The following is a 23,648-nucleotide window of genomic DNA, read 5'->3' as shown; positions in this document are numbered from 1 at the left end:
TCCTCACTGCCCTGGTTACTAACCCTAACCCTGCCTCCCCACTGCCCTGGTTACTAACCCTAACCCTGCCTCCTCACTGCCCTGGTTACTAACCCTAACCCTGCATCCTCACTGCCCTGGTTACTAACCCTAACCCTGCCTCCTCACTGCCCTGGTTACTAACCCTAACCCTGCCTTATCACTGCCCTGGTTACTAACCCTAACCCTGCCTCCTCACTGCCCTGGTTACTAACCCTAACCCTGCCTCCTCACTGCCCTGGTTACTAACCCTGACCCTGCCTTCTCACTGCCCTGGTTACTAACCCTAACCCTGCCTCCTCACTGCCCTGGTTACTAACCCTAACCCTGCCTCCTCACTGCCCTGGTTACTAACCCTAACCCTGCCTCCTCACTGCCCTGGTTACTAACCCTAACCCTGCCTACTCACTGTCCTGGTTACTAACCCCAACCCTGCCTCCTCACTGCCCTGGTTACTAACCCTAACCCTGCCTCCTCACTGCCCTGGTTACTAACCCTAACCCTAACCTTGCCTCCTCACTGCCCTGGTTACTAACCCTGCCTCCTCACTGCCCTGGTTACTAACCCTAACTCATCACTGCCCTGGTTACTAACCCTAACTCCTCACTGCCCTGGTTACTAACCCTGCCTCCTCACTGCCCTGGTTACTAACCCTAACCCTGCCTCCTCACTGCCCTGGTTACTAACCCTAACCCTGCCCCCTCACTGCCCTGGTTACTAACCCTAACCCTGCCGCCTCACTGCCCTGGTTACTAACCCTTACCCTGCATCCTCAGTGCCCTGGTTACTAACCCTTACCCTGCATCCTCACTGCCCTGGTTATTAACCCTAACCCTGCCTCCTCACTGCCCTGGTTACTAACCCTAACCCTGCCTCCTCACTGCCCTGGTTACTAACCCTGCCTCCTCATTGCCCTGGTTACTAACCCTGCCTCCTCACTGCCCTGGTTACTAACCCTAACCCTGCCCCCTCACTGCCCTGGTTACTAACCCTAACCCTGCCACCTCACTGCCCTGGTTACTAACCCTTACCCTGCATCCTCAGTGCCCTGGTTACTAACCCTTACCCTGCATCCTCACTGCCCTGGTTATTAACCCTAACCCTGCATCCTCACTGCCCTGGTTACTAACCCTAACCCTGCCTCGTCACTGCCCTGGTTACTAACCCTAACCCTGCCTCCCCACTGCCCTGGTTACTAACCCTAACCCTGCCTCCTCACTGCCCTGGTTACTAACCCTAACCCTGCCTCCTCACTGCCCTGGTTACTAACCCTAACCCTGCCTCCTCACTGCCCTGGTTACTAACCCTAACCCTGCCTCCCCACTGCCCTGGTTACTAACCCTAACCCTGCCTCCTCACTGCCCTGGTTACTAACCCTAACCCTGCCTCCTCACTGCCCTGGTTACTAACCCTGCCTCCTCACTGCCCTGGTTACTAACCCTAACCCTGCCTCCTCACTGCCCTGGTTACTAACCCTAACCCTGCCCCCTCACTGCCCTGGTTACTAACCCTTACCCTGCATCCTCAGTGCCCTGGTTACTAACCCTTACCCTGCATCCTCACTGCCCTGGTTATTAACCCTAACCCTGCCTCCTCACTGCCCTGGTTACTAACCCTAACCCTGCCTCCTCACTGCACTGGTTACTAACCCTAACCCTGCCTACTCACTGTCCTGGTTACTAACCCCAACCCTGCCTCCTCACTGCCCTGGTTACTAACCCTAACCCTGCCTCCTCACTGCCCTGGTTAGTAACCCTAACCCTGCCTCCTCACTGCACTGGTTACTAACCCTAACCCTGCCTCCTCACTGCCCTGGTTACTAACCCTGCCTCCTCACTGCCCTGGTTACTAACCCTAACCCTGCCTCCTCACTGCCCTGGTTACTAACCCTAACCCTGCCCCCTCACTGCCCTGGTTACTAACCCTTACCCTGCATCCTCACTGCCCTGGTTATTAACCCTAACCCTGCCTCCTCACTGCCCTGGTTACTAACCCTAACCCTGCCTCCTCACTGCACTGGTTACTAACCCTAACCCTGCCTACTCACTGTCCTGGTTACTAACCCCAACCCTGCCTCCTCACTGCCCTGGTTACTAACCCTAACCCTGCCTCCTCACTGCCCTGGTTAGTAACCCTAACCCTGCCTCCTCACTGCACTGGTTACTAACCCTAACCCTGCCTACTCACTGTCCTGGTTACTAACCCCAACCCTGCCTCCTCGGTGCCCTGGTTACTAACCCTAACCCTGCCTCCTCACTGCCCTGGTTAGTAACCCTAACCCTGCCTCCTCACTGCACTGGTTACTAACCCTAACCCTGCCTACTCACTGTCCTGGTTACTAACCCCAACCCTGCCTCCTCACTGCCCTGGTTACTAACCCTAACCCTGCCTCCTCACTGCCCTGGTTACTAACCCTAACCCTAACCTTGCCTCCTCACTGCCCTGGTTACTAACCCTGCCTCCTCACTGCCCTGGTTACTAACCCTAACTCATCACTGCCCTGGTTACTAACCCTAACTCCTCACTGCCCTGGTTACTAACCCTGCCTCCTCACTGCCCTGGTTACTAACCCTAACCCTGCCTCCTCACTGCCCTGGTTACTAACCCTAACCCTGCCCCCTCACTGCCCTGGTTACTAACCCTAACCCTGCCGCCTCACTGCCCTGGTTACTAACCCTTACCCTGCATCCTCAGTGCCCTGGTTACTAACCCTTACCCTGCATCCTCACTGCCCTGGTTATTAACCCTAACCCTGCCTCCTCACTGCCCTGGTTACTAACCCTAACCCTGCCTCCTCACTGCCCTGGTTACTAACCCTGCCTCCTCATTGCCCTGGTTACTAACCCTGCCTCCTCACTGCCCTGGTTACTAACCCTAACCCTGCCTCCTCACTGCCCTGGTTACTAACCCTAACCCTGCCTCCTCACTGCCCTGGTTTACTAACCCTAACCCTGCCCCCTCACTGCCCTGGTTACTAACCCTAACCCTGCCACCTCACTGCCCTGGTTACTAACCCTTACCCTGCATCCTCAGTGCCCTGGTTACTAACCCTTACCCTGCATCCTCACTGCCCTGGTTATTAACCCTAACCCTGCATCCTCACTGCCCTGGTTACTAACCCTAACCCTGCCTCCTCACTGCCCTGGTTACTAACCCTAACCCTGCCTCCCCACTGCCCTGGTTACTAACCCTAACCCTGCCTCCTCACTGCCCTGGTTACTAACCCTAACCCTGCCTCCTCACTGCCCTGGTTACTAACCCTAACCCTGCCTCCTCACTGCCCTGGTTACTAACCCTAACCCTGCCTCCCCACTGCCCTGGTTACTAACCCTAACCCTGCCTCCTCACTGCCCTGGTTACTAACCCTAACCCTGCCTCCTCACTGCCCTGGTTACTAACCCTAACCCTGCCTCCTCACTGCCCTGGTTACTAACCCTAACCCTGCCTCCTCACTGCCCTGGTAACTAACCCTAACCCTGCCTTATCACTGCCCTGGTTACTAACCCTAACCCTGCCTCCTCACTGCCCTGGTTACTAACCCTAACCCTGCCTCCTCACTGCCCTGGTTACTAACCCTGACCCTGCCTTCTCACTGCCCTGGTTACTAACCCTAACCCTGCCTCCTCACTGCCCTGGTTACTAACCCTAACCCTGCCCCTCACTGCCCTGGTTACTAACCCTAACCCTGCCACCTCACTGCCCTGGTTACTAACCCTTACCCTGCATCCTCAGTGCCCTGGTTACTAACCCTTACCCTGCATCCTCACTGCCCTGGTTATTAACCCTAACCCTGCATCCTCACTGCCCTGGTTACTAACCCTAACCCTGCCTCCTCACTGCCCTGGTTACTAACCCTAACCCTGCCTCCCCACTGCCCTGGTTACTAACCCTAACCCTGCCTCCTCACTGCCCTGGTTACTAACCCTAACCCTGCCTCCTCACTGCCCTGGTTACTAACCCTAACCCTGCCTCCTCACTGCCCTGGTTACTAACCCTAACCCTGCCTCCCCACTGCCCTGGTTACTAACCCTAACCCTGCCTCCTCACTGCCCTGGTTACTAACCCTAACCCTGCCTCCTCACTGCCCTGGTTACTAACCCTAACCCTGCCTCCTCACTGCCCTGGTAACTAACCCTAACCCTGCCTTATCACTGCCCTGGTTACTAACCCTAACCCTGCCTCCTCACTGCCCTGGTTACTAACCCTAACCCTGCCTCCTCACTGCCCTGGTTACTAACCCTGACCCTGCCTTCTCACTGCCCTGGTTACTAACCCTAACCCTGCCTCCTCACTGCCCTGGTTACTAACCCTAACCCTGCCTCCTCACTGCCCTGGTTACTAACCCTAACCCTGCCTCCTCACTGCCCTGGTTACTAACCCTAACCCTGCATCCTCGGTGCCCTGGTTACTAACCCTAACCCTGCCTCCTCACTGCCCTGGTTAGTAACCCTAACCCTGCCTCCTCACTGCACTGGTTACTAACCCTAACCCTGCCTACTCACTGCCCTGGTTACTAACCCTAACCCTGCCTCCTCATTGCCCTGGTTACTAACCCTGCCTCCTCACTGCCCTGGTTACTAACCCTAACCCTGCCTCCTCACTGCCCTGGTTACTAACCCTAACCCTGCCTCCTCACTGCCCTGGTTTACTAACCCTAACCCTGCCCCCTCACTGCCCTGGTTACTAACCCTAACCCTGCCGCCTCACTGCACTGGTTACTAACCCTAACCCTGCCTACTCACTGCCCTGGTTACTAACCCCAACCCTGCCTCCTCACTGCCCTGGTTACTAACCCTAACCCTGCCTCCTCACTGCCCTGGTTACTAACCCTGCCTCCTCATTGCCCTGGTTACTAACCCTGCCTCCTCACTGCCCTGGTTACTAACCCTAACCCTGCCTCCTCACTGCCCTGGTTACTAACCCTAACCCTGCATCCTCACTGCCCTGGTTACTAACCCTAACCCTGCCTCCCCACTGCCCTGGTTACTAACCCTAACCCTGCCTCCTCACTGCCCTGGTTACTAACCCTAACCCTGCCTCCTCACTGCCCTGGTTACTAACCCTAACCCTGCCTCCTCACTGCCCTGGTTACTAACCCTAACCCTGCCTCCCCACTGCCCTGGTTACTAACCCTAACCCTGCCTCCTCACTGCCCTGGTTACTAACCCTAACCCTGCCTCCTCACTGCCCTGGTTACTAACCCTAACCCTGCCTCCTCACTGCCCTGGTAACTAACCCTAACCCTGCCTTATCACTGCCCTGGTTACTAACCCTAACCCTGCCTCCTCACTGCCCTGGTTACTAACCCTAACCCTGCCTCCTCACTGCCCTGGTTACTAACCCTGACCCTGCCTTCTCACTGCCCTGGTTACTAACCCTAACCCTGCCTCCTCACTGCCCTGGTTACTAACCCTAACCCTGCCCCCTCACTGCCCTGGTTACTAACCCTAACCCTGCCACCTCACTGCCCTGGTTACTAACCCTTACCCTGCATCCTCAGTGCCCTGGTTACTAACCCTTACCCTGCATCCTCACTGCCCTGGTTATTAACCCTAACCCTGCATCCTCACTGCCCTGGTTACTAACCCTAACCCTGCCTCCTCACTGCCCTGGTTACTAACCCTAACCCTGCCTCCCCACTGCCCTGGTTACTAACCCTAACCCTGCCTCCTCACTGCCCTGGTTACTAACCCTAACCCTGCCTCCTCACTGCCCTGGTTACTAACCCTAACCCTGCCTCCTCACTGCCCTGGTTACTAACCCTAACCCTGCCTCCCCACTGCCCTGGTTACTAACCCTAACCCTGCCTCCTCACTGCCCTGGTTACTAACCCTAACCCTGCCTCCTCACTGCCCTGGTTACTAACCCTAACCCTGCCTCCTCACTGCCCTGGTAACTAACCCTAACCCTGCCTTATCACTGCCCTGGTTACTAACCCTAACCCTGCCTCCTCACTGCCCTGGTTACTAACCCTAACCCTGCCTCCTCACTGCCCTGGTTACTAACCCTGACCCTGCCTTCTCACTGCCCTGGTTACTAACCCTAACCCTGCCTCCTCACTGCCCTGGTTACTAACCCTAACCCTGCCTCCTCACTGCCCTGGTTACTAACCCTAACCCTGCCTCCTCACTGCCCTGGTTACTAACCCTAACCCTGCATCCTCGGTGCCCTGGTTACTAACCCTAACCCTGCCTCCTCACTGCCCTGGTTAGTAACCCTAACCCTGCCTCCTCACTGCACTGGTTACTAACCCTAACCCTGCCTACTCACTGCCCTGGTTACTAACCCCAACCCTGCCTCCTCACTGCCCTGGTTACTAACCCTAACCCTGCCTCCTCACTGCCCTGGTTACTAACCCTAACCCTAACCTTGCCTCCTCACTGCCCTGGTTACTAACCCTGCCTCCTCACTGCCCTGGTTACTAACCCTAACTCATCACTGCCCTGGTTACTAACCCTAACTCCTCACTGCCCTGGTTACTAACCCTGCCTCCTCACTGCCCTGATTACTAACCCTAACCCTGCCTCCTCACTGCCCTGGTTACTAACCCTAACCCTGCCTCCTCACTGCCCTGGTTACTAACCCTAACCCTGCCTCCTCACTGCCCTGGTTTACTAACCCTAACCCTGCCCCCTCACTGCCCTGGTTACTAACCCTAACCCTGCCGCCTCACTGCCCTGGTTACTAACCCTTACCCTGCATCCTCAGTGCCCTGGTTACTAACCCTTACCCTGCATCCTCACTGCCCTGGTTATTAACCCTAACCCTGCATCCTCACTGCCCTGGTTACTAACCCTAACCCTGCCTCCTCACTGCCCTGGTTACTAACCCTAACCCTGCCTCCTCATTGCCCTGGTTACTAACCCTGCCTCCTCACTGCCCTGGTTACTAACCCTAACCCTGCCTCCTCACTGCCCTGGTTACTAACCCTAACCCTGCCTCCTCACTGCCCTGGTTTACTAACCCTAACCCTGCCCCCTCGCTGCCCTGGTTACTAACCCTAACCCTGCCGCCTCACTGCACTGGTTACTAACCCTAACCCTGCCTACTCACTGCCCTGGTTACTAACCCCAACCCTGCCTCCTCACTGCCCTGGTTACTAACCCTAACCCTGCCTCCTCACTGCCCTGGTTACTAACCCTAACCCTAACCTTGCCTCCTCACTGCCCTGGTTACTAACCCTGCCTCCTCACTGCCCTGGTTACTAACCCTAACTCATCACTGCCCTGGTTACTAACCCTAACTCCTCACTGCCCTGGTTACTAACCCTGCCTCCTCACTGCCCTGATTACTAACCCTAACCCTGCCTCCTCACTGCCCTGGTTACTAACCCTAACCCTGCCTCCTCACTGCCCTGGTTACTAACCCTAACCCTGCCTCCTCACTGCCCTGGTTTACTAACCCTAACGCTGCCCCCTCACTGCCCTGGTTACTAACCCTAACCCTGCCGCCTCACTGCCCTGGTTACTAACCCTTACCCTGCATCCTCAGTGCCCTGGTTACTAACCCTTACCCTGCATCCTCACTGCCCTGGTTATTAACCCTAACCCTGCATCCTCACTGCCCTGGTTACTAACCCTAACCCTGCCTCCTCACTGCCCTGGTTACTAACCCTAACCCTGCCTCCTCATTGCCCTGGTTACTAACCCTGCCTCCTCACTGCCCTGGTTACTAACCCTAACCCTGCCTCCTCATTGCCCTGGTTACTAACCCTGCCTCCTCAATGCCCTGGTTACTAACCCTAACTCATCACTGCCCTGGTTACTAACCCTAACCCTGCCTCCTCACTTCCCTGGTTACTAACCCTAACCCTGCCTCCTCACTGCCCTGGTTACTAACCCTAACCCTGCCCTGGTTACTAACCCTAACCCTGCCTCCTCACTGCCCTGGTTACTAACCCTAACCCTGCCTCCTCACTGCCCTGGTTTACTAATCCTAACCCTGCCCCCTCACTGCCCTGGTTACTAACCCTAACCCTGCCTCCTCACTGCCCTGGTTACTAACCCTAACCCTGCCTCCTCACTGCCCTGGTTACTAACCCTAACCCTGCCCTGGTTACTAACCCTAACCCTGCCTCCTCACTGCCCTGGTTACTAACCCTAACCCTGCCTCCTCACTGCCCTGGTTTACTAATCCTAACCCTGCCCCCTCACTGCCCTGGTTACTAACCCTAACCCTGCCTCCTCACTGCCCTGGTTACTAACCCTAACCCTGCCTCCTCACTGCCCTGGTTACTAACCCTAACCCTGCCTCCTCATTGCCCTGGTTACTAACCCTGCCTCCTCACTGCCCTGGTTACTAACCCTAACCCTGCCTCCTCACTGCCCTGGTTACTAACCCTAACCCTGCCTCCTCACTGCCCTGGTTTACTAACCCTAACCCTGCCCCCTCACTGCCCTGGTTACTAACCCTAACCCTGCCGCCTCACTGCCCTGGTTACTAACCCTTACCCTGCATCCTCAGTGCCCTGGTTACTAACCCTAACCCTGCATCCTCACTGCCCTGGTTACTAACCCTAACCCTGCATCCTCACTGCCCTGGTTACTAACCCTAACCCTGCCTCCTCACTGCCCTGGTTACTAACCCTAACCCTGCCTCCCCACTGCCCTGGTTACTAACCCTAACCCTGCCTCCTCACTGCCCTGGTTACTAACCCTAACCCTGCCCCCTCACTGCCCTGGTTACTAACCCTAACCCTGCCTCCTAACTGCCCTGGTTACTAACCCTAACCCTGCCTCCCCACTGCCCTGGTTACTAACCCTAACCCTGCCTCCTCACTGCCCTGGTTACTAACCCTAACCCTGCCTCCTCACTGTCCTGGTTACTAACCCTAACCCTGCCTCCTCACTGCCCTGGTAACTAACCCTAACCCTGCCTCCCCACTGCCCTGGTTACTAACCCTAACCCTGCCTCCCCACTGCCCTGGTTACTAACCCTAACCCTGCCTACTCACTGCCCTGGTTACTAACCCCAACCCTGCCTCCTCACTGCCCTGGTTACTAACCCTAACCCTGCCTCCTCACTGCCCTGGTTACTAACCCTAACCCTAACCTTGCCTCCTCACTGCCCTGGTTACTAACCCTGCCTCCTCACTGCCCTGGTTACTAACCCTAACTCATCACTGCCCTGGTTACTAACCCTAACTCCTCACTGCCCTGGTTACTAACCCTGCCTCCTCACTGCCCTGATTACTAACCCTAACCCTGCCTCCTCACTGCCCTGGTTACTAACCCTAACCCTGCCTCCTCACTGCCCTGGTTACTAACCCTAACCCTGCCTCCTCACTGCCCTGGTTACTAACCCTAACCCTGCCCCCTCACTGCCCTGGTTACTAACCCTAACCCTGCCACCTCACTGCCCTGGTTACTAACCCTTACCCTGCATCCTCAGTGCCCTGGTTACTAACCCTTACCCTGCATCCTCACTGCCCTGGTTATTAACCCTAACCCTGCATCCTCACTGCCCTGGTTACTAACCCTAACCCTGCCTCCTCACTGCCCTGGTTACTAACCCTAACCCTGCCTCCCCACTGCCCTGGTTACTAACCCTAACCCTGCCTCCTCACTGCCCTGGTTACTAACCCTAACCCTGCCTCCTCACTGCCCTGGTTACTAACCCTAACCCTGCCTCCTCACTGCCCTGGTTACTAACCCTAACCCTGCCTCCCCACTGCCCTGGTTACTAACCCTAACCCTGCCTCCTCACTGCCCTGGTTACTAACCCTAACCCTGCCTCCTCTGCCACTGCCCTGGTTACTAACCCTAACCCTGCCTCCTCACTGCCCTGGTAACTAACCCTAACCCTGCCTTATCACTGCCCTGGTTACTAACCCTAACCCTGCCTCCTCACTGCCCTGGTTACTAACCCTAACCCTGCCTCCTCACTGCCCTGGTTACTAACCCTGACCCTGCCTCCTCACTGCCCTGGTTACTAACCCTAACCCTGCCTCCTCACTGCCCTGGTTACTAACCCTAACCCTGCCTCCTCACTGCCCTGGTTACTAACCCTAACCCTGCCTCCTCACTGCCCTGGTTACTAACCCTAACCCTGCATCCTCGGTGCCCTGGTTACTAACCCTAACCCTGCCTCCTCACTGCCCTGGTTAGTAACCCTAACCCTGCCTCCTCACTGCACTGGTTACTAACCCTAACCCTGCCTACTCACTGCCCTGGTTACTAACCCCAACCCTGCCTCCTCACTGCCCTGGTTACTAACCCTAACCCTGCCTCCTCACTGCCCTGGTTACTAACCCTAACCCTAACCTTGCCTCCTCACTGCCCTGGTTACTAACCCTGCCTCCTCACTGCCCTGGTTACTAACCCTAACTCATCACTGCCCTGGTTACTAACCCTAACTCCTCACTGCCCTGGTTACTAACCCTGCCTCCTCACTGCCCTGATTACTAACCCTAACCCTGCCTCCTCACTGCCCTGGTTTACTAACCCTAACCCTGCCTCCTCACTGCCCTGGTTACTAACCCTAACCCTGCCCTCACTGCCCTGGTTACTAACCCCAACCCTGCCTCCTCACTGCCCTGGTTACTAACCCTAACCCTGCCTCCTCACTGCCCTGGTTACTAACCCTAACCCTAACCTTGCCTCCTCACTGCCCTGGTTACTAACCCTGCCTCCTCACTGCCCTGGTTACTAACCCTAACTCATCACTGCCCTGGTTACTAACCCTCACTGCCCTCCTCACTGCCCTGGTTACTAACCCTGCCTCCTCACTGCCCTGATTACTAACCCTAACCCTGCCTCCTCACTGCCCTGGTTACTAACCCTAACCCTGCCTCCTCACTGCCCTGGTTACTAACCCTAACCCTGCCTCCTCACTGCCCTGGTTTACTAACCCTAACCCTGCCCCCTCACTGCCCTGGTTACTAACCCTAACCCTGCCGCCTCACTGCCCTGGTTACTAACCCTTACCCTGCATCCTCAGTGCCCTGGTTACTAACCCTTACCCTGCATCCTCACTGCCCTGGTTACCCTAACCCTAACCCTGCATCCTCACTGCCCTGGTTACTAACCCTAACCCTGCCTCCTCACTGCCCTGGTTACTAACCCTAACCCTGCCTCCTCATTGCCCTGGTTACTAACCCTGCCTCCTCACTGCCCTGGTTACTAACCCTAACCCTGCCTCCTCATTGCCCTGGTTACTAACCCTGCCTCCTCACTGCCCTGGTTACTAACCCTAACCCTGCATCCTCACTGCCATGGTTACTAACCCTAACCCTGCCTCCTCACTGCCCTGGTTACTAACCCTAACCCTGCCTCCTCACTGCCCTGGTTACTAACCCTAACCCTGCCTCCTCACTGCCCTGGTTACTAACCCTAACCCTGCCTCCTCACTGCCCTGGTTACTAACCCTAACCCTGCCTCATAACTACCCTGGTTACTAACCCTAACCCTGCCTCCTCACTGCCCTGGTTACTAACCCTAACCCTGCCTCCTCACTGCCCTGGTTACTAACCCTAACCCTGCCTCCTCACTGCCCTGGTTACTAACCCTAACCCTGCCTCCTCACTGCCCTGGTTACTAACCCTAACCCTGCCTCCTCACTGCCCTGGTTACTAACCCTAACCCTGCCTCCTCACTGCCCTGGTTACTAACCCTAATCCTGCCTCCTCACTGCCCTGGTTACTAACCCTGACCCTGCCTTCTCACTGCCCTGGTTACTAACCCTAACCCTGCCTCCTCACTGCCCTGGTTACTAACCCTAACCCTGCCTCCTCACTGCCCTGGTTACTAACCCTGCCTCCTCACTGCCCTGGTTACTAACCCTAACTCATCACTGCCCTGGTTACTAACCCTAACCCTGCCTCCTCACTGCCCTGGTTACTAACCCTAACCCTGCCTCCTCACTGCCCTGGTTACTAACCCTAACCCTGCCCTGGTTACTAACCCTAACCCTGCCTCCTCACTGCCCTGGTTACTAACCCTAACCCTGCCTCCTCACTGCCCTGGTTTACTAATCCTAACCCTGCCCCCTCACTGCCCTGGTTACTAACCCTAACCCTGCCTCCTCACTGCCCTGGTTACTAACCCTAACCCTGCCTCCTCACTGCCCTGGTTACTAACCCTAACCCTGCCTCCTCATTGCCCTGGTTACTAACCCTGCCTCCTCACTGCCCTGGTTACTAACCCTAACCCTGCCTCCTCACTGCCCTGGTTACTAACCCTAACCCTGCCTCCTCACTGCCCTGGTTTACTAACCCTAACCCTGCCCCCTCACTGCCCTGGTTACTAACCCTAACCCTGCCTCGCCTCACTGCCCTGGTTACTAACCCTTACCCTGCATCCTCAGTGCCCTGGTTACTAACCCTAACCCTGCATCCTCACTGCCCTGGTTACTAACCCTAACCCTGCATCCTCACTGCCCTGGTTACTAACCCTAACCCTGCCTCCTCACTGCCCTGGTTACTAACCCTAACCCTGCCTCCCCACTGCCCTGGTTACTAACCCTAACCCTGCCTCCTCACTGCCCTGGTTACTAACCCTAACCCTGCCCCCTCACTGCCCTGGTTACTAACCCTAACCCTGCCTCCTCACTGCCCTGGTTACTAACCCTAACCCTGCCTCCCCACTGCCCTGGTTACTAACCCTAACCCTGCCTCCTCACTGCCCTGGTTACTAACCCTAACCCTGCCTCCTCACTGCCCTGGTTACTAACCCTAACCCTGCCTCCCCACTGCCCTGGTTACTAACCCTAACCCTGCCTCCTCACTGCCCTGGTTACTAACCCTAACCCTGCCGCCTCACTGCCCTGGTTACTAACCCTTACCCTGCATCCTCAGTGCCCTGGTTACTAACCCTTACCCTGCATCCTCACTGCCCTGGTTATTAACCCTAACCCTGCCTCCTCACTGCCCTGGTTACTAACCCTGCCTCCTCACTGCCCTGGTTACTAACCCTAACCCTGCATCCTCACTGCCATGGTTACTAACCCTAACCCTGCCTCCTCACTGCCCTGGTTACTAACCCTAACCCTGCCTCCTCACTGACCTGGTTACTAACCCTAACCCTGCCTCCTCACTGCCCTGGTTACTAACCCTAACCCTGCCTCCTCACTGCCCTGGTTACTAACCCTAACCCTGCCTCTAACCCTAACTCACTGCCCTGGTTACTAACCCTAACCCTGCCTCCTCACTGCCCTGGTTACTAACCCTAACCCTGCCTCCTCACTGCCCTGGTTACTAACCCTAACCCTGCCTCCTCACTGCCCTGGTTACTAACCCTAACCCTGCCTCCTCACTGCCCTGGTTACTAACCCTAACCCTGCCTCCTCACTGCCCTGGTTACTAACCCTAACCCTGCCTCCTCACTGCCCTGGTTACTAACCCTAACCCTGCCTCCTCACTGCCCTGGTTACTAACCCTAACCCTGCCTCCTCACTGCCCTGGTTACTAACCCTAACCCTGCCTCCTCACTGCCCTGGTTACTAACCCTAACCCTGCCTCCTCACTGCCCTGGTTACTAACCCCCTCCTCACTGCCCTGGTTACTAACCCCCTCACTGCCCTGGTTACTAACCCTAACCCTGCCTCCTCACTGCCCTGGTTACTAACCCTAACCCTGCCTCCTCACTGCCCTGGTTACTAACCCTAACCCTGCCTCCTCACTGCCCTGGTTACTAACCCTAACCCTGCCTCCTCACTGCCCCTAACCCTGCCTCCTCACTGCCCTGGTTACTAACCCTAACCCTGCCTCCTCCTGCCCCTCACTGCCCTGGTTACTAACCCTAACCCTGCCTCCTCACTGCCCTGGTTACTAACCCTAACCCTGCCTCCTCACTGCCCTGGTTACTAACCCTAACCCTGCCTCCTCACTGCCCTGGTTACTAACCCTAACCCTGCCTCCTCACTGCCCTGGTTACTAACCCTAACCCTGCCTCCTCACTGCCCTGGTTACTAAACCCTGGTTACTAACCCTGCCTCCTCACTGCCCTGGTTTACTAACCCTGCCTCCTCACTGCCCCTAACCCTGCCTCCTCCTGCCCTGGTTCACCCTAACCCTGGTTACTGCCCTGGTTAACCCTAACCCTGCCTCCTCACTGCCCTGGTTACTAACCCTAACCCTGCCTCCTCACTGCCCTGGTTACCCTAACCCTAACCCTGCCTCCTCACTGCCCTGGTTACTAACCCTAACCCTGCCTCCTCCTGCCCTGGTTACTAACCCTAACCCTGCCTCCTCACTGCCCTGGTTACTAACCCTAACCCTGCCTCCTCACTGCCCTGGTTACTAACCCTAACCCTGCCTCCTCACTGCCCTGGTTACTAACCCTAACCCTGCCCCTCCTCACTGCCCTGGTTACTAACCCTAACCCTGCCCTGGTTACTCACTGCCCTGGTTCCTCACTGCCCTGGTTACTAACCCTAACCCTGCCTCCTCACTGCCCTGGTTACTGCCCTGGTTTAACCCTAACCCTAACCCTGCCTCCTCACTGCCCTGGTTACTAACCCTAACCCTGCCTCCTCACTGCCCTGGTTACTAACCCTAACCCTGCCTCCTCACTGCCCTGGTTACTAACCCTAACCCTGCCTCCTCACTGCCCTGGTTACTAACCCTAACCCTGCCTCCTCACTGCCCTGGTTACTAACCCTAAACTCACTGCCTAACCCTAACTCACTGCCCTGGTTACTAACCCCAACCCTGCCTCCTCACTGCCCTGGTTACTAACCCTAACCCTGCCTCCTCACTGCCCTGGTTACTAACCCTAACCCTAACCTTGCCTCCTCACTGCCCTGGTTACTAACCTAACCCTCTCCTCACTGCCCTGGTTACTAACCCTAACTCATCACTGCCCTGGTTACTAACCCTAACTCCTCACTGCCCTGGTTACTAACCCTGCCTCCTCACTGCCCTGATTACTAACCCTAACCCTGCCTCCTCACTGCCCTGGTTACTAACCCTAACCCTGCCTCCTCACTGCCCTGGTTACTAACCCTAACCCTGCCTCCTCACTGCCCTGGTTTACTAACCCTAACCCTGCCCCCTCACTGCCCTGGTTACTAACCCTAACCCTGCCGCCTCACTGCCCTGGTTACTAACCCTTACCCTGCATCCTCAGTGCCCTGGTTACTAACCCTTACCCTGCATCCTCACTGCCCTGGTTATTAACCCTAACCCTGCATCCTCACTGCCCTGGTTACTAACCCTAACCCTGCCTCCTCACTGCCCTGGTTACTAACCCTAACCCTGCCTCCTCATTGCCCTGGTTACTAACCCTGCCTCCTCACTGCCCTGGTTACTAACCCTAACCCTGCCTCCTCACTGCCCTGGTTACTAACCCTAACCCTGCCTCCTCACTGCCCTGGTTTACTAACCCTAACCCTGCCCCCTCACTGCCCTGGTTACTAACCCTAACCCTGCCGCCTCACTGCACTGGTTACTAACCCTAACCCTGCCTACTCACTGCCCTGGTTACTAACCCCAACCCTGCCTCCTCACTGCCCTGGTTACTAACCCTAACCCTGCCTCCTCACTGCCCTGGTTACTAACCCTAACCCTAACCTTGCCTCCTCAGTGCCCTGGTTACTAACCCTAACCCTGCCCTCACTGCCCTGGTTACTAACCCTAACTCATCACTGCCCTGTTTACTAACCCTAACCCTGCCTCCTCACTGCCCTGGTTACTAACCCTGCCTCCTCACTGCCCTGATTACTAACCCTAACCCTGCCTCCTCACTGCCCTGGTTACTAACCCTAACCCTGCCTCCTCACTGCCCTGGTTACTAACCCTAACCCTGCCTCCTCACTGCCCTGGTTTACTAACCCTAACCCTGCCCCCTCACTGCCCTGGTTACTAACCCTAACCCTGCCTCCTCACTGCCCTGGTTACTAACCCTAACCCTGCATCCTCACTGCCCTGGTTACTAACCCTTACCCTGCATCCTCACTGCCCTGGTTATTAACCCTAACCCTGCATCCTCACTGCCCTGGTTACTAACCCTAACCCTGCCTCCTCACTGCCCTGGTTACTAACCCTAACCCTGCCTCCTCATTGCCCTGGTTACTAACCCTGCCTCCTCACTGCCCTGGTTACTAACCCTAACCCTGCCTCCTCACTGCCCTGGTTACTAACCCTAACCCTGCCTCCTCACTGCCCTGGTTTACTAACCCTAACCCTGCCCCCTCACTGCCCTGGTTACTAACCCTAACCCTGCCGCCTCACTGCCCTGGTTACTAACCCTTACCCTGCATCCTCAGTGCCCTGGTTACTAACCCTTACCCTGCATCCTCACTGCCCTGGTTATTAACCCTAACCCTGCATCCTCACTGCCCTGGTTACTAACCCTAACCCTGCCTCCTCACTGCCCTGGTTACTAACCCTAACCCTGCCTCCTCATTGCCCTGGTTACTAACCCTGCCTCCTCACTGCCCTGGTTACTAACCCTAACCCTGCATCCTCACTGCCATGGTTACTAACCCTAACCCTGCCTCCTCACTGCCCTGGTTACTAACCCTAACCCTGCCTCCTCACTGCCCTGGTTACTAACCCTAACCCTGCCTCCTCACTGCCCTGGTTACTAACCCTAACCCTGCCTCCTCACTGCCCTGGTTACTAACCCTAACCCTGCCTCATAACTACCCTGGTTACTAACCCTAACCCTGCCTCCTCACTGCCCTGGTTACTAACCCTAACCCTGCCTCCTCACTGCCCTGGTTACTAACCCTACTGCCCTGGTTACTAACCCTAACCCTGCCTCCTCACTGCCCTGGTTACTAACCCTAACCCTGCCTCCTCACTGCCCTGGTTACTAACCCTAACCCTGCCTCCTCACTGCCCTGGTTACTAACCCTAACCCTGCCTCCTCACTGCCCTGGTTACTAACCCTAACCCTGCCTCCTCACTGCCCTGGTTACTAACCCTAATCCTGCCTCCTCACTGCCCTTGTTACTAAACCTGACCCTGCCTTCTCACTGCCCTGGTTACTAACGCTAACCCTGCCTCCTCACTGCCCTGGTTACTAACCCTAACCCTGCCTCCTCACTGCCCTGGTTACTAACCCTGCCTCCTCACTGCCCTGGTTACTAACCCTAACTCATTACTGCCCTGGTTACTAACCCTAACCCTGCCTCCTCACTGCCCTGGTTACTAACCCTAACCCTGCCTCCTCACTGCCCTGGTTACTAACCCTAACCCTGCCCTGGTTACTAACCCTAACCCTGCCTCCTCACTGCCCTGGTTACTAACCCTAACCCTGCCTCCTCACTGCCCTGGTTTACTAATCCTAACCCTGCCCCCTCACTGCCCTGGTTACTAACCCTAACCCTGCCTCCTCACTGCCCTGGTTACTAACCCTAACCCTGCCTCCTCACTGCCCTGGTTACTAACCCTAACCCTGCCTCCTCACTGCCCTGGTTACTAACCCTAACCCTGCCTCCTCATTGCCCTGGTTTACCCTAACCCTGCCTCCTCACTGCCCTGGTTACTAACCCTAACCCTGCCTCCTCACTGCCCTGGTTACTAACCCTAACCCTAACCCTGCCTCCTCACTGCCCTGGTTTACTAACCCTAACCCTGCCCCTCACTGCCCTGGTTACTAACCCTAACCCTGCCGCCTCACTGCCCTGGTTACTAACCCTTACCCTGCATCCTCAGTGCCCTGGTTACTAACCCTAACCCTGCATCCTCACTGCCCTGGTTACTAACCCTAACCCTGCATCCTCACTGCCCTGGTTACTAACCCTAACCCTGCCTCCTCACTGCCCTGGTTACTAACCCTAACCCTGCCTCCCCACTGCCCTGGTTACTAACCCTAACCCTGCCTCCTCACTGCCCTGGTTACTAACCCTAACCCTGCCCCCTCACTGCCCTGGTTACTAACCCTAACCCTGCCTCCTAACTGCCCTGGTTACTAACCCTAACCCTGCCTCCCCACTGCCCTGGTTACTAACCCTAACCCTGCCTCCTCACTGCCCTGGTTACTAACCCTAACCCTGCCTCCTCACTGTCCTGGTTACTAACCCTAACCCTGCCTCCTCACTGCCCTGGTAACTAACCCTAACCCTGCCTCCCCACTGCCCTGGTTACTAACCCTAACCCTGCCTCCCCACTGCCCTGGTTACTAACCCTAACCCTGCCTTATCACTGCCCTGGTTACTAACCCTAACCCTGCCGCCTCACTGCCCTGGTTACTAACCCTTACCCTGCATCCTCAGTGCCCTGGTTACTAACCCTTACCCTGCATCCTCACTGCCCTGGTTATTAACCCTAACCCTGCCTCCTCACTGCCCTGGTTACTAACCCTGCCTCCTCACTGCCCTGGTTACTAACCCTGACCCTGCATCCTCACTGCCATGGTTACTAACCCTAACCCTGCCTCCTCACTGCCCTGGTTACTAACCCTAACCCTGCCTCCTCACTGCCCTGGTTACTAACCCTAACCCTGCCTCCTCACTGCCCTGGTTACTAACCCTAACCCTGCCTCCTCACTGCCCTGGTTACTAACCCTAACCCTGCCTCATAACTACCCTGGTTACTAACCCTAACCCTGCCCCCTCACTGCCCTGGTTACTAACCCTAACCCTGCCTCCTCACTGCCCTGGTTACTAACCCTAACCCTGCCTCCTCACTGCCCTGGTTACTAACCCTAACCCTGCCTCCTCACTGCCCTGGTTACTAACCCTAACCCTGCCTCCTCACTGCCCTGGTTACTAACCCTAACCCTGCCTCCTCACTGCCCTGGTTACTAACCCTAACCCTGCCTCCTCACTGCCCTGGTTACTAACCCTAAACCTGCCTCCTCACTGCCCTGGTTACTAACCCTAACCCTGCCTCCTCACTGCCCTGGTTACTAACCCTAACCCTGCCTCCTCACTGCCCTGGTTACTAACCCTGCCTCCTCACTGCCCTGGTTACTAACCCTAACTCATCACTGCCCTGGTTACTAACCCTAACCCTGCCTCCTCACTGCCCTGGTTACTAACCCTAACCCTGCCTCCTCACTGCCCTGGTTACTAACCCTAACCCTGCCCTGGTTACTAACCCTAACCCTGCCTCCTCACTGCCCTGGTTACTAACCCTAACCCTGCCCTGGTTACTAACCCTAACCCTGCCTCCTCACTGCCCTGGTTACTAACCCTAACCCTGCCTCCTCACTGCCCTGGTTTACTAATCCTAACCCTGCCCCCTCACTGCCCTGGTTACTAACCCTAACCCTGCCTCCTCACTGCCCTGGTTACTAACCCTAACCCTGCCTCCTCACTGCCCTGGTTACTAACCCTAACCCTGCCTCCTCATTGCCCTGGTTACTAACCCTGCCTCCTCACTGCCCTGGTTACTAACCCTAACCCTGCCTCCTCACTGCCCTGGTTACTAACCCTAACCCTGCCTACTCACTGCCCTGGTTACTAACCCCAACCCTGCCTCCTCACTGCCCTGGTTACTAACCCTAACCCTGCCTCCTCACTGCCCTGGTTACTAACCCTAACCCTAACCTTGCCTCCTCACTGCCCTGGTTACTAACCCTGCCTCCTCACTGCCCTGGTTACTAACCCTAACTCATCACTGCCCTGGTTACTAACCCTAACTCCTCACTGCCCTGGTTACTAACCCTGCCTCCTCACTGCCCTGATTACTAACCCTAACCCTGCCTCCTCACTGCCCTGGTTACTAACCCTAAACCTGCCTCCTCACTGCCCTGGTTACTAACCCTAACCCTGCCTCCTCACTGCCCTGGTTTACTAACCCTAACCCTGCCCCCTCACTGCCCTGGTTACTAACCCTAACCCTGCCGCCTCACTGCCCTGGTTACTAACCCTTACCCTGCATCCTCAGTGCCCTGGTTACTAACCTTTACCCTGCATCCTCACTGCCCTGGTTATTAACCCTAACCCTGCATCCTCACTGCCCTGGTTACTAACCCTAACCCTGCCTCCTCACTGCCCTGGTTACTAACCCTAACCCTGCCTCCTCATTGCCCTGGTTACTAACCCTGCCTCCTCACTGCCCTGGTTACTAACCCCAACCCTGCCTCCTCACTGCCCTGGTTACTAACCCTAACCCTGCCTCCTCACTGCCCTGGTTTACTAACCCTAACCCTGCCCCCTCACTGCCCTGGTTACTAACCCTAACCCTGCCGCCTCACTGCCCTGGTTACTAACCCTTACCCTGCATCCTCAGTGCCCTGGTTACTAACCCTTACCCTGCATCCTCACTGCCCTGGTTATTAACCCTAACCCTGCATCCTCACTGCCCTGGTTACTAACCCTAACCCTGCCTCCTCACTGCCCTGGTTACTAACCCTAACCCTGCCTCCTCATTGCCCTGGTTACTAACCCTGCCTCCTCACTGCCCTGGTTACTAACCCTAACCCTGCATCCTCACTGCCATGGTTACTAACCCTAACCCTGCCTCCTCACTGCCCTGGTTACTAACCCTAACCCTGCCTCCTCACTGCCCTGGTTACTAACCCTAACCCTGCCTCCTCACTGCCCTGGTTACTAACCCTAACCCTGCCTCCTCACTGCCCTGGTTACTAACCCTAACCCTGCCTCCTCACTGCCCTGGTTACTAACCCTAACCCTGCCTCCTCACTGCCCTGGTTACTAACCCTAACCCTGCCTCCTCACTGCCCTGGTTACTAACCCTGCCTCCTCACTGCCCTGGTTACTAACCCTAACTCATCACTGCCCTGGTTACTAACCCTAACCCTGCCTCCTCACTGCCCTGGTTACTAACCCTAACCCTGCCTCCTCACTGCCCTGGTTACTAATCCTAACCCTGCCCTGGTTACTAACCCTAACCCTGCCTCCTCACTGCCCTGGTTACTAACCCTAACCCTGCCTCCTCACTGCCCTGGTTTACTAACCCTAACCCTGCCCCCTCACTGCCCTGGTTACTAACCCTAACCCTGCCGCCTCACTGCCCTGGTTACTAACCCTTACCCTGCATCCTCACTGCCCTGGTTACTAACCCTAACCCTGCCTTTTCACTGCCCTGGTTACTAACCCTAACCCTGCCTCCTCACTGCCCTGGTTACTAACCCTAACCCTGCCTCCTCACTGCCCTGGTTACTAACCCTGACCCTGCCTCCTCACTGCCCTGGTTACTAACCCTAACCCTGCCTCCTCACTGCCCTGGTTACTAACCCTAACCCTGCCTCCTCACTGCCCTGGTTACTAACCCTAACCCTGCCTCCTCACTGCCCTGGTTAGTAACCCTAACCCTGCCTCCTCACTGCCCTGGTTAGTAACCCTAACCCTGCCTCCTCACTGCACTGGTTACTAACCCTAACCCTGCCTACTCACTGCCCTGGTTACTAACCCCAACCCTGCCTCCTCACTGCCCTGGTTACTAACCCTAACCCTGCCTCCTCACTGCCCTGGTTGCTAACCCTAACCTTGCTTCCTCACTGCCCTGGTTACTAACCCTGCCTCCTCACTGCCCTGGTTACTAACCCTAACTCATCACTGCCCTGGTTACTAACCCTAACTCCTCACTGCCCTGGTTACTAACCCTGCCTCCTCACTGCCCTGAATACTAACCCTAACCCTGCCTCCTCACTGCCCTGGTTACTAACCCTAACCCTGCCTCCTCACTGCCCTGGTTTACTAACCCTAACTCTGCCCCCTCACTGCCCTGGTTACTAACCCTAACCCTGCCGCCTCACTGCCCTGGTTACTAACCCTTACCCTGCATCCTCAGTGCCCTGGTTACTAACCCTTACCCTGTATCCTCACTGCCCTGGTTATTAACCCTAACCCTGCATCCTCACTGCCCTGGTTACTAACCCTAACCCTGCCTCCTCATTGCCCTGGTTACTAACCCTGCCTCCTCACTGCCCTGGTTACTAACCCTAACCCTGCATCCATGGTTCTAACCCTGCCATGGTTACTAACCCTAACCCTGCCTCCTCACTGCCCTGGTTACTAACCCTAACCCTGCCTCCTCACTGCCCTGGTTACTAACCCTAACCCTGCCTCCTCACTGCCCTGGTTACTAACCCTAACCCTGCCTCCTCACTGCCCTGGTTACTAACCCTAACCCTGCCTCCTCACTGCCCTGGTTACTAACCCTAACCCTGCCTCCTCACTGCCCTGGTTACTAACCCTAACCCTGCCTCCTCACTGCCCTGGTTACTAACCCTAACCCTGCCTCCTCACTGCCCTGGTTACTAACCCTAACCCTGCCTCCTCACTGCCCTGGTTACTAACCCTGACCCTGCCTTCTCACTGCCCTGGTTACTAACCCTAACCCTGCCTCCTCACTGCCCTGGTTACTAACCCTAACCCTGCCTCCTCACTGCCCTGGTTACTAACCCTAACCCTGCCTCCTCACTGCCCTGGTTACTAACCCTAACCCTGCCTCTTCACTGCCCTGGTTACTAACCCTAACCCTGCCTCCTCACTGCCCTGGTAACTAACCCTAACCCTGCCTTCTCACTGCACTGGTTACTAACCCTAACCCTTTCTCCTCACTGCCCTGGTTACTAACCCTGCCTCCTCACTGCCCTGGTTACTAACCCTGCATCCTCAGTGCCCTGGTTACTAACCCTAACCCTGCCTCCCCACTGCCCTGGTTACTAACCCTAACCCTGCCTCCTCACTGCCCTGGTTACTAACCCTAACCTTGCCTCCTCACTGCCCTGGTTACTAACCCTGCCTCCTCACTGCCCTGGTTACTAACCCTAACCCTGCCTCCTCACTGCCCTGGTTACTAACCCTAACCCTGCCTCCTCACTGCCCTGGTTACTAACCCTAACCCTGCCTCCTCACTGCCCTGGTTACTAACCCTAACCCTGCCTCCTCACTGCCCTGGTTACTAACCCTAACCCTGCCTCCTCACTGCCCTGGTTCTCCCTGCTAATACTACTAGTGGTAAAGGAACGGAACACCAGCCCTCAGGACTGTTGTCAGACACTATTTACAGAGGAGCTCACAACAGGGGAGAATACCCTGACTAACTGCTTGCCCTCAAACTCTACAGTGATTCCTGGGCTCTGTCCTGAGCTCTGGCAGCTCCATCTGCTCATAGAGGGGCTGGAGTCAGAGAGGAGCGAAGAGGACTCTGGTAAAGTGGCAACTGGCAAGTTTGACTGAGCGGACTATCCCGGCTAAATAAATGAAGTGATAGGGACTCACCCTGGATCTGTGTCGCCCAAGCAACAGAAAAGGAATAGCTGGCCTGGGAGCAGCTCAGAAGACTGTACCCCATATCTTCAGGCCTCTGAGAATATGAAGAAGTCAAGGAACAGATCCTAACTTATCAATTGGGAAACATAAAATGTGACATTTGCTTAAGATTCTCATAGAAATGTATAAGATCTCCTAAGCCTGTGTTTACCACATACCTTATTTTGAGTTTAGCCAAAACTCCATTAAAGCCCCGTAGGCTTTGTCCAACGAAGCATGGAGGAGTAACAGCCTACAAAAAGACACCATTACTATTGCTCTCTGTAGTATGAACTATCCAATGATTGTAACAAACAACATCTCACTATGGTAGTGTTTCCAGTTGTCCCTGGTGACTCTCCTAGGGACTTCATGCGTCAGATTAGCATTTTCATAATGGCTGTATGGAAGATATTGTCAAATGAGTACAAAAATTGATGGTGTCAAGAAGTGTTGGATACATTTTAGAAGTTGATACCCGAGGTCCATAAAGTGGTGAGAAGTAATGAGTTACAACA

Source organism: Oncorhynchus gorbuscha, linkage group LG12 (assembly GCF_021184085.1).
Source record: "Oncorhynchus gorbuscha isolate QuinsamMale2020 ecotype Even-year linkage group LG12, OgorEven_v1.0, whole genome shotgun sequence".
In the NCBI taxonomy this organism is placed as follows: Eukaryota; Metazoa; Chordata; class Actinopteri; order Salmoniformes; family Salmonidae; genus Oncorhynchus; species Oncorhynchus gorbuscha.
Note: the sequence above shows the minus strand (reverse complement) of the source record.